We start from the raw sequence: 11,758 nt of genomic DNA on the forward strand, positions 1-11,758 counted from the left end.
GCAATGGCTGGGAGGCAGGGATTGGGTGCTAAGCAATGACTGAGAGGTAGGGATGCTAGACAGGGATTATGCACGAACTGGGCAAGGACCTCCAATTAAGAGTTTAAACAAAAAGGTCTTAGAGTCAAATCTTGTTTGTCTTTCGCCACCGGGTCGTCCTTGAGCGACACATCATAATAGTTTTTATTTGCCGACCAAGGCAAGGCGAAGCAGTAACTCCATGGTAATGGTTAGTTATTGCATTTGTATCAAACATCAACTGACAGTTGAGCTATCTTACATGATGAGAATTTAACAGGGTTATGTCCCTTGTATTTTATGGTTTCTAACTTATAATTGTGATTATGATGTGTGGCCGTGGATTGGCGGTAGAGTACAGACATCATGCCATATATATATTGAAATACATGAAATAATAGCATAGGCCATAAACAAATGTTAACTATAGTATAATTTACTTATAGATATAGTTTTGTACAAGTATTTCAACTTACGAACATCCATAGAATAAAGCACGAATAAAATATACACAAATTATAATAGTAATGGTAGGTTAAGCATTGAATTCACAGTAATATCTCGTTCCACTTTGAATAAGTTAACCAATAATAATTTACCTTCAACCGAGAGATAGTTGAACTTTTTACAAGTTTGAAGTTTAAGAATTGGTTCTTCTTCCTTGGGATTCTTGGTGTGTGTGTCTCACTTCTGAGATAAATTTGGTTTTGTAAAGTAAGGCCACGCCAACAATTATGGGGATAGCCAATCAGAAAGAATGTTCCTATTTAGATAACAAATGACGTTTAGATGCTTTTGATTAACAACTGGGTAGGGAGATAACGGAGAGCTAGAATATTAATTGCAATTTTAGCTACTCTTGAACGAGACGCGAACCTGAGGGCATAAACACACCTGAAGTCTTGTTTGGAAAGGACTATTAGCAGGAGATATGCAGTCAATCGACAGGCTATTGAACGGGTGAATAAGCCCAAAAAGCGGAAGTGAGTGGTAAGATAGCGTCCCGTTATACAATGGCTTTGACGAGTGTATGTTTACATTAGCTTAACTGTATAATAAAACTGTCCATGTTCAGTGTTTTAACTCAAGGTGTAATTTCCCTTCGCAAATATTGTTGTCTACTACAATTTGAAGTGGTTTTGAATTAGACGCTGACGAATGATAAAGAAATCATAAGAGAAAGAAAATCGTTCGTCACAGCACCTTCGGACTATGCTTGGTCAAGTTTTAGTCATTTGTTGAGGCAGGACTTCACAAGCTCAGTAGATTGAGACGGGTAACTAGGATACGGCATAGCGTCAACAAGATAGCAGCTATTTTTAAATGAGAGAGCCTCGATTCGGAAGGAAAATACATCGGTTACGAATGACAGGCAAAAAATGTCCAGTTGCTATTCACACTAGCTTAAAAACTATAAGATAGTGCAGATCGTTGAAAGTACACATTTTTGTGAGTAAAAACTAACCCCCCCCCCCCCCCCCCCCCAAAAAAAAACACAAAAAAAAAAGAAAAAAAAAAAAAAAAAAAAAAAAAAAAACTGAATCTAATCGGCTAAGTGAGTCGTGAGTGACAGGAGATTCGTAATCGAATGATTTGCGACAAAGAACAACCAAATAAATGATTAGAAAGTATAGTGGAGACAAAGTTATTCTGCTGGCATTGTAACTGACTGAAATAATGTGATTCATCGGAACCATCATTTTAGTCCAGCTGTCGAATGTCAATATCACGTGATTTGATTCATCTGACAAAGGTAAGTTAAAATATGAAAATAATGAAATAAATATTATCTATCGATAGAACGAAGCTGACGTCACTCAGGTCTTTGTTATTGTTTTTGCCATCCACGTTTATGAGTACTTCTCACTAAAGTGTATGAACCAGACTATAAATGTTCATGGTTACACATTGTTTTGTGTGTCGGTCCCTTATACTTCCGGATGGCAATGTTGTGAGCTTCTTAGCCAAGCGCATACAATCTATACCGGATGTGTTGCTAATTCCTCTTTGGAAATCTTTTGCGTTGAAAGTATGAAGACGGGTATATTACCTGCCGTCGTGTACTGGAGAGCGGATGTTACCCGCACAAAATAGCGGAATTGGTCACCGTCCTTACAAAGCCCACTTCTAGTTCTAGGCAAGAGACTAGCTAGTCCGCGACTAGAAAACGTTCATGAAATCCGATTTTGTTGGTCACTTGCCTCACTTAGGCTTAAGATTAGCTAGTCATTTACTAGACTTGTAAGTAAATAAATCAAGTCCACGCTCATGAAAACGGGCCCAGAAACAGACTAAGTAACTCACACATGGTTCACGGCAAAGTTTGTTTCCTTGAGCACGACTAACAACTCACTTTCTTATGATAATCGTGTAATACCAGGTCATTTTAAGTTTTTAAGGAAGTGTCAGGCAACGAGTTAAAGAGGCAAAGGCGATTGACCATCGCACTGTATGATTTAGTAAGGGTGGTACGGCGTTTGCAAGACGTTGATGTCATTTCGGGGCCAGTAAAGAGGAAGAAAAAGCAAGACAAGGGAATGGTTCAAAACGGAACAAATATAGATTCCAAGAGCACACTATCATCAATGTACTTAGTTTGAGATCACATAAGTATTATAAATCTCATCCAAACACAAGCACAGGTCCCCATAAAGAGGAATTCATCTCATTCCAAAGACAAAAAGTTACGGCGCTTGCGAACGGCACCAGTAAAGAGGTAGATACATGGGGTAGTCAAAAAAACTATAGATTTACAACTGAAAGCACAAGAAAAAGTTAGACAAAAGTATTGATTGTCTGTAAGGGTTTTACTGCGTTTGCGACATATTTAGCTCATTTCGGAGCAAGTAAAAAGGAAGAAAATTGGATAGTCAAAATATGCTAGATTTCCAATTGAAAGCACAGGAGAAAAAGTAAGACAAAGGAGAATAGGTCAAATAGGAACATATGTAGATTCCAAGAGCACACATCAGTGTATGCTAAGTTTAAGATCACCTTACTTAATGTCTCTTCCAGACCCAAGTACTGTATCTCATTAAGAGGAATACATTCAAATGTTTTGTTTTTATGGGTTTTACGGCGCTTGCAACACATTTAGGTCATATCAACGCCAGTAAAAAGGAAGAAAATGGGATAGTAAAAAGTTCTAGAATTACAAATAAAGCACCAAAAAAAGTAAGACATAGGGGAATTGGGAACAAATAGGGATCAGATGTAGGTTCCATATATTCAAACCAACATATAAAAGTACATAACGGAGATGATTTACATTGAAAAAAAAATATCACATCCCAAAACTAACACTATGCATTTGACTGTTTCACTCGCACTGTTAGTTTTGTTTGTTTGTTTGTTGCTTTAGGTCTCTTCCAACACAATTGAGGTTATATGAGAGACCGCTGAAACAAAAAAACAAGCAATCTAACAAAAATAGTACAAATGTAAATCAAAATCATAACCTAAAGATATCATAAGCTAAATTATTAATAACCAAGAACAAACAGGCAGAAGATTAACAGAAAAAAATATCCCATGTCAAAAATACAATTACAAACCAAAGAAGCAGGATAGGCTAGTAAAGAGAAGAAGAAACGACATCACTGTCGGATCGTACACCCATGCGAACATCATAGGTATATGATTCAAGGGTGATGCTCCCATCCAACCACCCGCGCACTGTTAGTCACAGCCAAGGATTCCAGCACAAAACCAAGTAATCCCATTCCAAGACAAATATATAAAGCAACACAGAAAACATATAGGAGGATAGAAAACACAGCAAGTGATCTGCCCATATGGCCATTGATGACATTGTAAAAGTGTTGAAAGAAAAATGAAACATCAAAGAAAACAAGGAATGATAGAGCTATCATCATAATTTTATTCAGGTCAAACAACTGAAATCAACAGAAATAATCATGGATAAAAAAAACATGACAAAATTCAAGTATCATTTTAACGTACAAGACTACATATCTGAGATACTCGACACAACCAATAAACAAATTCATGTGGCATATTGTTTCTATGGCATATCATAGTAAGCATAACATTTAATACGAGGAAAAAACCCCGCAAAGTACCACGCATGAGACAATGTATATACAGTACATCTCAATTATGACATTCTTGAGACCAGAAAAAAAAAAAAAGTCACTATAGAGAATTGCCAACCAAAATTGGCATTTGAAGGAGTAAAGTACTCGACAATGGACTGTCATATCCAGCCATAGTAGGCTAAATTGTTTTTTTATTTTAGGGATTTACGGCACTTGCAACACATTTAGGTCATATCAGCACCAGTAAAAAGGAAGAAAATTGGACAGTTAAAATTTTCTAGATCTACAATTAAAAAGACTAAAGAAAAAAGTAAGACATAGGGGAAATCGCTCAAATAGGGAACAGATGTAGATTCCAAGAGCACACTATCAGTGTAATTATTTTGAGAACACCTGAAAGTCTCAGCACAGGTCCCTACTAAGAGGAATACACTCAAATGTTTACAAATCATATGTTAAAAATATTTCTAAAATATCAAAGTTTATTCAATCTTGGGCTTTCGCCAATAAATCACACAATTTGAGGACAATATACACAAAAGTGAAAAAAAAAAAAAAGAGTAAATGAAACCAAAAAATAAACTGATACCATTAATAACCACAAAAAAAATAAAATAATACAGGACATAAAAGAGAGATGATTTACAATGAAAAAAAATATCATCTCCCAAAACTGTAACTATACATTCGACTGTTTCCCTCCCAGCCAAGGACTAGTTTTGTTTTTAATGTTTTTACGGGGCTTACAACACATTTAGGTCATTTCCCACCCAGTCATCCATCTACTGCGGAGCCACAGGAGTGCTCATTGAGAAAGGTACGACACTGCAAAAACAGCTGAACATTTTGAAGAAAATCCCAAAAGATTATCAACACTGATCAAAATACGAGGAAATATTTTAAAAATAAACATGTTCTCACAGTCATCTCTACAAGGACATTTACATTTAACATTCCCCTCCCTCCACAAAACTGTCCTAACATTCTAATCTTCAGCATGGGGTTTATACATTCTTCACATAAGCATTGAAGATAAGTGAATTTACATAAGACTTAAAAAGTTTTTCGGCTGCTTAAGAAAAAAAAAAAAAAGAATAAAGAATACTATACAAACCCCTAAGAATTTTCTAAAACTGTTTTGCAGCCCGATAAGCCTTGTCTTTTCTTGGCACTAAACTTTACTCCACACTAACCTAAAAAAGAATTACAGAATTTTCTTCACAACACAAAACAATCAGTGGAAATTTCCTTATTTTAGTTTGTAAAGCTTTCACACATTGCTCTTGTGGACACCATAATGTCTCAGGAAGCATTTATTCATCACCGTGATTGCAACTTGTACTATAATCCAGACATTTAAGGTTGCATTATTGCAAAGTGGCTTCAACCGCTCAACACTGTTGACTGTTATAAGGACAGCCAGCAAACCTTTGGTAGACAGTGAGGATATATAAGCTATCCTGAGTGCATTAAGCGCAGTTGCCTGTTTACGATTAGTTGCCCTAATAAGATGCTTTCCATTAAGAAATTTCTAATCTGACCCTAATAGTTTTTTGTTTTGTTTTGTTTGTTTTTGAGGGTTTTACGGCGCTTGCAACACATTAAGGTCATATCAGCGCCAGTAAAAATGGAAAAAATGGGATAGTAAAAAGTTCTAGAATTACAATTAAAGCATCCAAGAATAAGGCAGACAAAGGGGAATTGGTTCAAAAGGGAACAGATGTAGATTCCAAGAGCACACTATCAGTGTACTTAAATTGAGATCACCTAAAAGTCTCATCCAGACACAAGCACAGGTCCCACTAAGAGGAACACACTCAAATGTTTACAAATCATATATAATACATAAATAAAACATAATAGAGTGCATAACAGAGAGATGATTTACAAGGAAAAAAATATCATCTCCCAAAACTAACTATACATTTGACTGTTTCCCTCCCAGCCAAGGTATCCGGCCAGGGCCAGGACAAAACCAAGTAATCTCACTCCAAGACAAAGACAGAAAGCATGTTGGAAAACAGACATAGGGGGATAGAAGACATAGTATGTACCTCCCTGCCCGCTATGGGAGGTCAGGATCCCCACCCAGTAATAGTTTTTTAAAAACGATGGACAGCAGATGACCAGATGTAAGAGCGGAACTCTTCCTTGTGATGACAGGTTAGCTCTCCTCTCCTGTTGTGAAATTCAACGTCGATTCCTTCCATCATCCGTGTAGTCACAGCTACTTACTTCTCGTTCTCAACAAACCTTAGCTGGAAAAAAACCCAAAAAAGATAGAGAAAAGATAATCACAATCTTCAACTATATTTATATACATATATATAAAAAAAAAAAAGAAGGAAGAAAGAAGAAAAAGAAAAGTCAGAAAAATAATATCCGAACTTAACACGCTATGTGGAAAAATAAATATAAAAGACATCTTATTACACTTAAAGGAGGCTGCATTTATTATTTTCCGCACCGCAATGCGATTTATGCGCCCAAATTTCAGACAATCACACTCACACATACTGTGGAATAGAACACTTACACTGGCGAACATTCAACTCAGTCATAGTCATTCACAGTATCAGATTTATCAAACTTTCACACCTACTGCCTACAGACTATCCCAAACGTATACTTTCTCTCAGAATCATCAAAGGCCTAGTTTTCCTTTACTACTCCAAAATAAAAAAATAAATAAAAATTAGGCACCACCGAAGTTATTGTAGTAAAGGAAAACTAGTCCTGTGAGTCTTTAGTCGAAGGAAACGATCCATGATGGAAGTTGGAAGTGACTAGGTATGACTTTAGATGTAAGTATGAGCAGTGATGTCACCAAGATTTTGAAAGATCGTCGTTGTTAGAGAGCAGCTTCCCTTGGTGTTTAGAGTCTAGGCTCAGGCAAAGCTGCAACATTCCTCAATTTCATACCTTTTTTCCGTTATTTTGTTTTCGATGCTTCTTTCTTTTTACAAAAATTTGCCTAATTTTACCAATTTGGGGAAATTTGCCAAAATATGCAGATCGCCCACTTAAGGCCGCAGATAATGCAGATGACAGCCTGCCAAACTTCCCAGGACGAAAAGTGTATTCTACGTCCCTAAAAGTGTAAAAGCAAAAAAGTGTATTTTGTCCGCACATGTGGAAAAAAGAGTACACGCTATACAAAAATTTATATAAAAGCTAACACCAAACCAGGCCTGTAAATGGTTGGTGAAAAAGTTGTCGGAACTTTTTGAACAGTGAAAATAGACACAACAGGACAAAAAATGGACACAACACAGACACGTCAATTGACCAGTCAAATCATGTCACTTTCCCTTAGTTATTTATAACGAGGTCCTTATTTTATGGCACCCAAAAAACAAAAAAAAATCCCAATTATTTGAGGGCCCAGGTCTGAGTTAGTTGTAAAATGAAAGGAAGAGAACAATTCCTACCCTTTTGAAGGATGTGTAACTTCGCTCTTGTTTGTGTTAAATGTTTACGCTGATTCTTTCGTTTATTTGGATTAATTCTTATAGAAGAAGAAGAAGAAGAAGAAGAAGAAGAAGAAGAGAGAAGAAGAAGAAGAAGAAGAAGAAGAAGAAGAAGAAGAAGAAGAAGAAGAAGAAGAAGAAGAAGAAGAAGAAGAAGAAGAAGAAGAAGAAGAAAACAATGAAAAAGAAGAAGAAGAGGTGGTGCGAGAGCTTTCGAAGAAGAATATATATTTCGAAGAAAAACAATTATTTCGCATTATTTATGTCCGTCTTACATCTGGATGGAACCAAAAAAATATAGAGACTGAGAAATAAGAACCGGAGATATGCATGTGTGTCGGTAGCAAAATAGAGAGAAACCTTCCGGTTCGGTTCGACACACTTTTGTGCGTGCGTTATTTACTGACTAGGTGTGTGTGTGTGAAGACGAATCGCTGCGAACTTTGCGACCTCTCTCTCGCTGGCTGTGGCACAGTAGGCAGGCAGTGAATACATCCACGGCTAGCGGAGCATGTAGGTGACACGATAATATTATAGCTTTTGTTTTGTCTTGTCTTTTAAAGTCGGCAAATGAAACGGAATAAAATATTTTTTCGAGGAACGAAATAAGTCTTTTATTTTCTTTTTTATTGGTTCTGTTCTTTGACGTTACGAATTTTATTTTTACTATTAATTTTAAAAATAATATATTAGCACTCATAGAGAAAATCGTACTGTCGGAAATCCGACAATAGACGGAAGATTTACAGGCCTGAATGAGGTCCTTATTTTATGGTACCAAAAAAAAATATCCCAATTCTGAGTTTGTAAAATGAAAGGAAGAACAATTCCTACCCCTTTGAAGGATGTGTATCTAGTGCTTGACACGGGAAGCTGCGTATCTTCGCTCCTGTTTGTGTTAAATGTTTATGCTCATTCTTTCGTTTATTTGGATCAATTCTTATAGAAGAACAAGAAGAAGAAAAAGAAGACGAAGAGGAAGAAGAGGAGGCGGTGCGGTTGTGTGAGAGCTTTCGCAGAAGAATAGATATTTCGAAGAAAAATAATTATTTCGCATTATTATTTTTCCGTCTCACATCCAGACGGAACCAATAAATCATAGGGAAAAAGAAATAAGACACGGAGAAATGCATGTGTGTCGGTAGCAAAATAGAGAGAAACCTTCCGGTCCAAGAAGCTCCAAAACACTTCTGTGCGTGCATTATTTACTGACTAGGTGTGTGTTTGATGACTCGCACGAACTTCGCAACCCTCTTTCGCTGGCTGTGGTACAGTAGCCAGGCAGTGAATACATCCACGTCTAGGTGACATGATAATATTATAGCTAACGATAGACGGCCTAGTTTTGTTTTGTCTTTGATGCGAAAAATAAATTTTTTTTTTTTTTAAAGTCGGCATTTGAAACAAAATAAAATCTGAATTTCTCGAGGAATGAAATAAGTCTTTTATTTTCTTTTTTTATTGGTTCTATTCTTTGACGTTACGAATTTTATTTTTACTATTAATTTTTAAAAATAATATATTAGCACTTACAGAGAAAATCGTACTGTCGGAAATCCGACAATAGTCGGAAGATTTACAGGCTTGCACCAAACCAAAATAAAAATAAACTCTGCCTCTGACCTTCATCATTCAAGCAATCTCTGGCGATCGATTTATCGAGAAACCAAAAAGTAATGACCATTTTAAATTAGTATAAGGCTCAGAAATTGCAATATCAAAGGAAATTGCTATCGAAACACTCAAAGAAATGACCAAAAGACCCTTAACATGTTGGTAGTATTGGTGCTAGTGTCAGTGGAAGAAGTGGTGGTTGTTAGCGATGGTGCTCCAGTGGTGGTGGTGTGATGATGAAGCTGTGGTGGGGGTGGTGGTAAAAGTGATGTTGTGGTGGTTGTGGCAGTGTGATTGATGATTGTACTAAATGAAGTTATATGATGGTGATATCTGCTAGCCCAGTACATTAGATATGAGTAAGTTTTGAGCTGTCTTCAATTCAATAGATGACATTTTGAAACAGTAGCAAGATATTTCCATATATGTTATCTAATGATCCATATCTCTCTCTCTCTCTCTTTTGAGCATTCACTACTACTACTACATACTACCAATACTATTACTTTAGTCAAATGATAGGAAATTCGCAAGTATGTAATATGCAAAGACAAGTTAAATACTTAAATGGTTCTAGAGAATTCATTTTGAACCAAATACCATTCCTAAAGCTGCCCACTTTGTAATTCTAGACTCGTACAAAATAATATAGAAGAAAAAAGATCATTATAAATTTTATAAAGCAAAATAGAGTAATTTTACTTATTATCAATAAAAGGAAATAACCCATTTATATTTAAGCTTTTTAGCAATACAGTTTTTAATTGAAGGCTTCATAGTCAAAGATGTTAGTTCAATTAAATTTTCACTTAGAATATTCTATGTAATAAGTGGCAAAAACTTAAATGCCTGAGACTAAAGTATAAAATAAGCTGATATATATGCATAATTCTATGCAAATCCTCAAAAAATGTATGAGAAAAATATTGGTGAAAACCGGCATCATATAAGCAACTGAAATGATAACTATAATACTAAATGTGATGCATCATTCATTCAGAAACACGGTAGTTGGTGTACGACATGTGTGTATCAATGCATCAAATGTATCATCAACATAATCACATCACATATCTTTAAAAAGATCGTACTATATCCCTTGGAATCGTATCTGCATAATTGGGTCAAAAAATCGTACTAAAATACGCTAAATCGTACTGGTTGGCAGGTCTGTATTATCCCAGCGAACACCAGACTTAAACCTGAAACTCAAATGTCAACATTTTGCTACACCAGAAAAGAGGAAGTGCAACTTTTAATTGACCATATGTATTTGGTTAATTTGACCTACACCATTTGTTTTCATTTTGCTATTTAAGGTTTCTAAAATGCCTGTTAATGCAAGACATTTAAGGTTGGGTGAGAAGAGGGGCGTCGGGAGAGATGAGAAGCGACAGTGATTAGATAGCGGATTCATAGATAAAGACAGCAAGTGTTGAGTGTGTAACCAGCAATGCTATGGCTGGCTTTGTTTTCATATTATAGAACACATTATGCCACATTTAACCATCACACATGCTTTGTAAAATATACTCAACACAGAAATCTCGAAAAACTAGGCCCGGTCCCACGTTGAGATTTCCCTGTTGCACTGCATAACAGATTATTTACAAGAAGAAAAAAAAAAAAAACATCTCCCAAAATGACAGTTATACATTTGACCTACCAGACATGCCAAATTGAAAACTTCAAATTTAGTAATTTTTATGTCAATTTGTTTTAGAATTTGACAAGGAATTCGAATTTCAAAATTGTGTATGAACAACCAAAAATTTATTTTCATTATTAAGTTATATTTTATTATTATTTTTAAAAAGTAGTATAGTATAGTGTTTTTTCTCATTATTATATTAAATTATCAAAAGATTTCTAAGAAATTTAAAAATTTTTTAATTTTTTATAAAACTTTTTATTCGGCCCCGAAACTTGTCTAAAATTCGAAGATTCAGCTTGTTGCTCTACGACCAGATCAGAAAGAATAAGAATCTCATTCAAGACTAAAACAGAAAGCAAGCTGAAAAAATAAAATGTGTAAGACAGAGCCATCCACTATGAGAAATAAAAACTCTCCAGGACTTTCCCCTATGAACCCAAAGGGTATTTCTGGTATTCAAGGGGGCAGGGGCATTTGGGAAAATTTTGGGAAAAAATGAACCCAAGAACATTTTCTCCTCTTTTTTGATTTTAAAATTTTTGAGTTTTTTAAAAAAAAGGGTGGGGAAATTTATTTTAAAAAGGGAAAGGAGGGAGGGAAATGTTTGTTTTTTTTTTTTTGGAATTGTTTTAATTTTGAAAATTTTTTTTTTAGGAGGTGTTTTTGTTTTTTTTAAATTTTTTGGATTGGTAAGAAAGGGTTAAAGGGTAAAAGAGTTAGTAATATTAAATTTTTTTGGTAAGGATGGGGCGGAAGATGAAAAAACCCCCCAAAATTAAATTATAGGAAGTATTGGGGGGGTTTAAAAAAGTTTAAAAAATATTTTTTAAAATTTTTTGTAAAAACGTAACACACACACAACCCCCACCCAACAGAAGAGAGGGGAGAGAGAGGAGAGAGAGGAAAAAGGGGAGAGGGGAAAAAGGGGAGAGAGAGAAAGGGGA

The 11,758-nt window shown here is 35.5% G+C and overlaps 1 long non-coding RNA gene across 1 annotated transcript; it reads right to left on the reverse strand.

The window, feature by feature from the left end:
• Positions 1 to 3,878: 3,878 nt before the first annotated feature.
• LOC144961197 (uncharacterized) lies at positions 3,879 to 7,613 on the reverse strand. The gene is made up of 2 exons (XR_013643085.1): positions 7,508 to 7,613; positions 3,879 to 6,334 (listed from the first exon to the last, which is right to left on the reverse strand). It is a non-coding gene; the product is annotated as an uncharacterized LOC144961197 (long non-coding RNA).
• Between the last annotated feature and the right edge of the window lie 4,145 nt (positions 7,614 to 11,758).

Source organism: Berghia stephanieae, unplaced genomic scaffold, assembly GCF_034508935.2.
Source record: "Berghia stephanieae isolate SIO BIC M18660-M18661 unplaced genomic scaffold, UCSD_Bste_1.3 scaffold1703, whole genome shotgun sequence".
Classification (NCBI taxonomy): domain Eukaryota; kingdom Metazoa; phylum Mollusca; class Gastropoda; order Nudibranchia; family Aeolidiidae; genus Berghia; species Berghia stephanieae.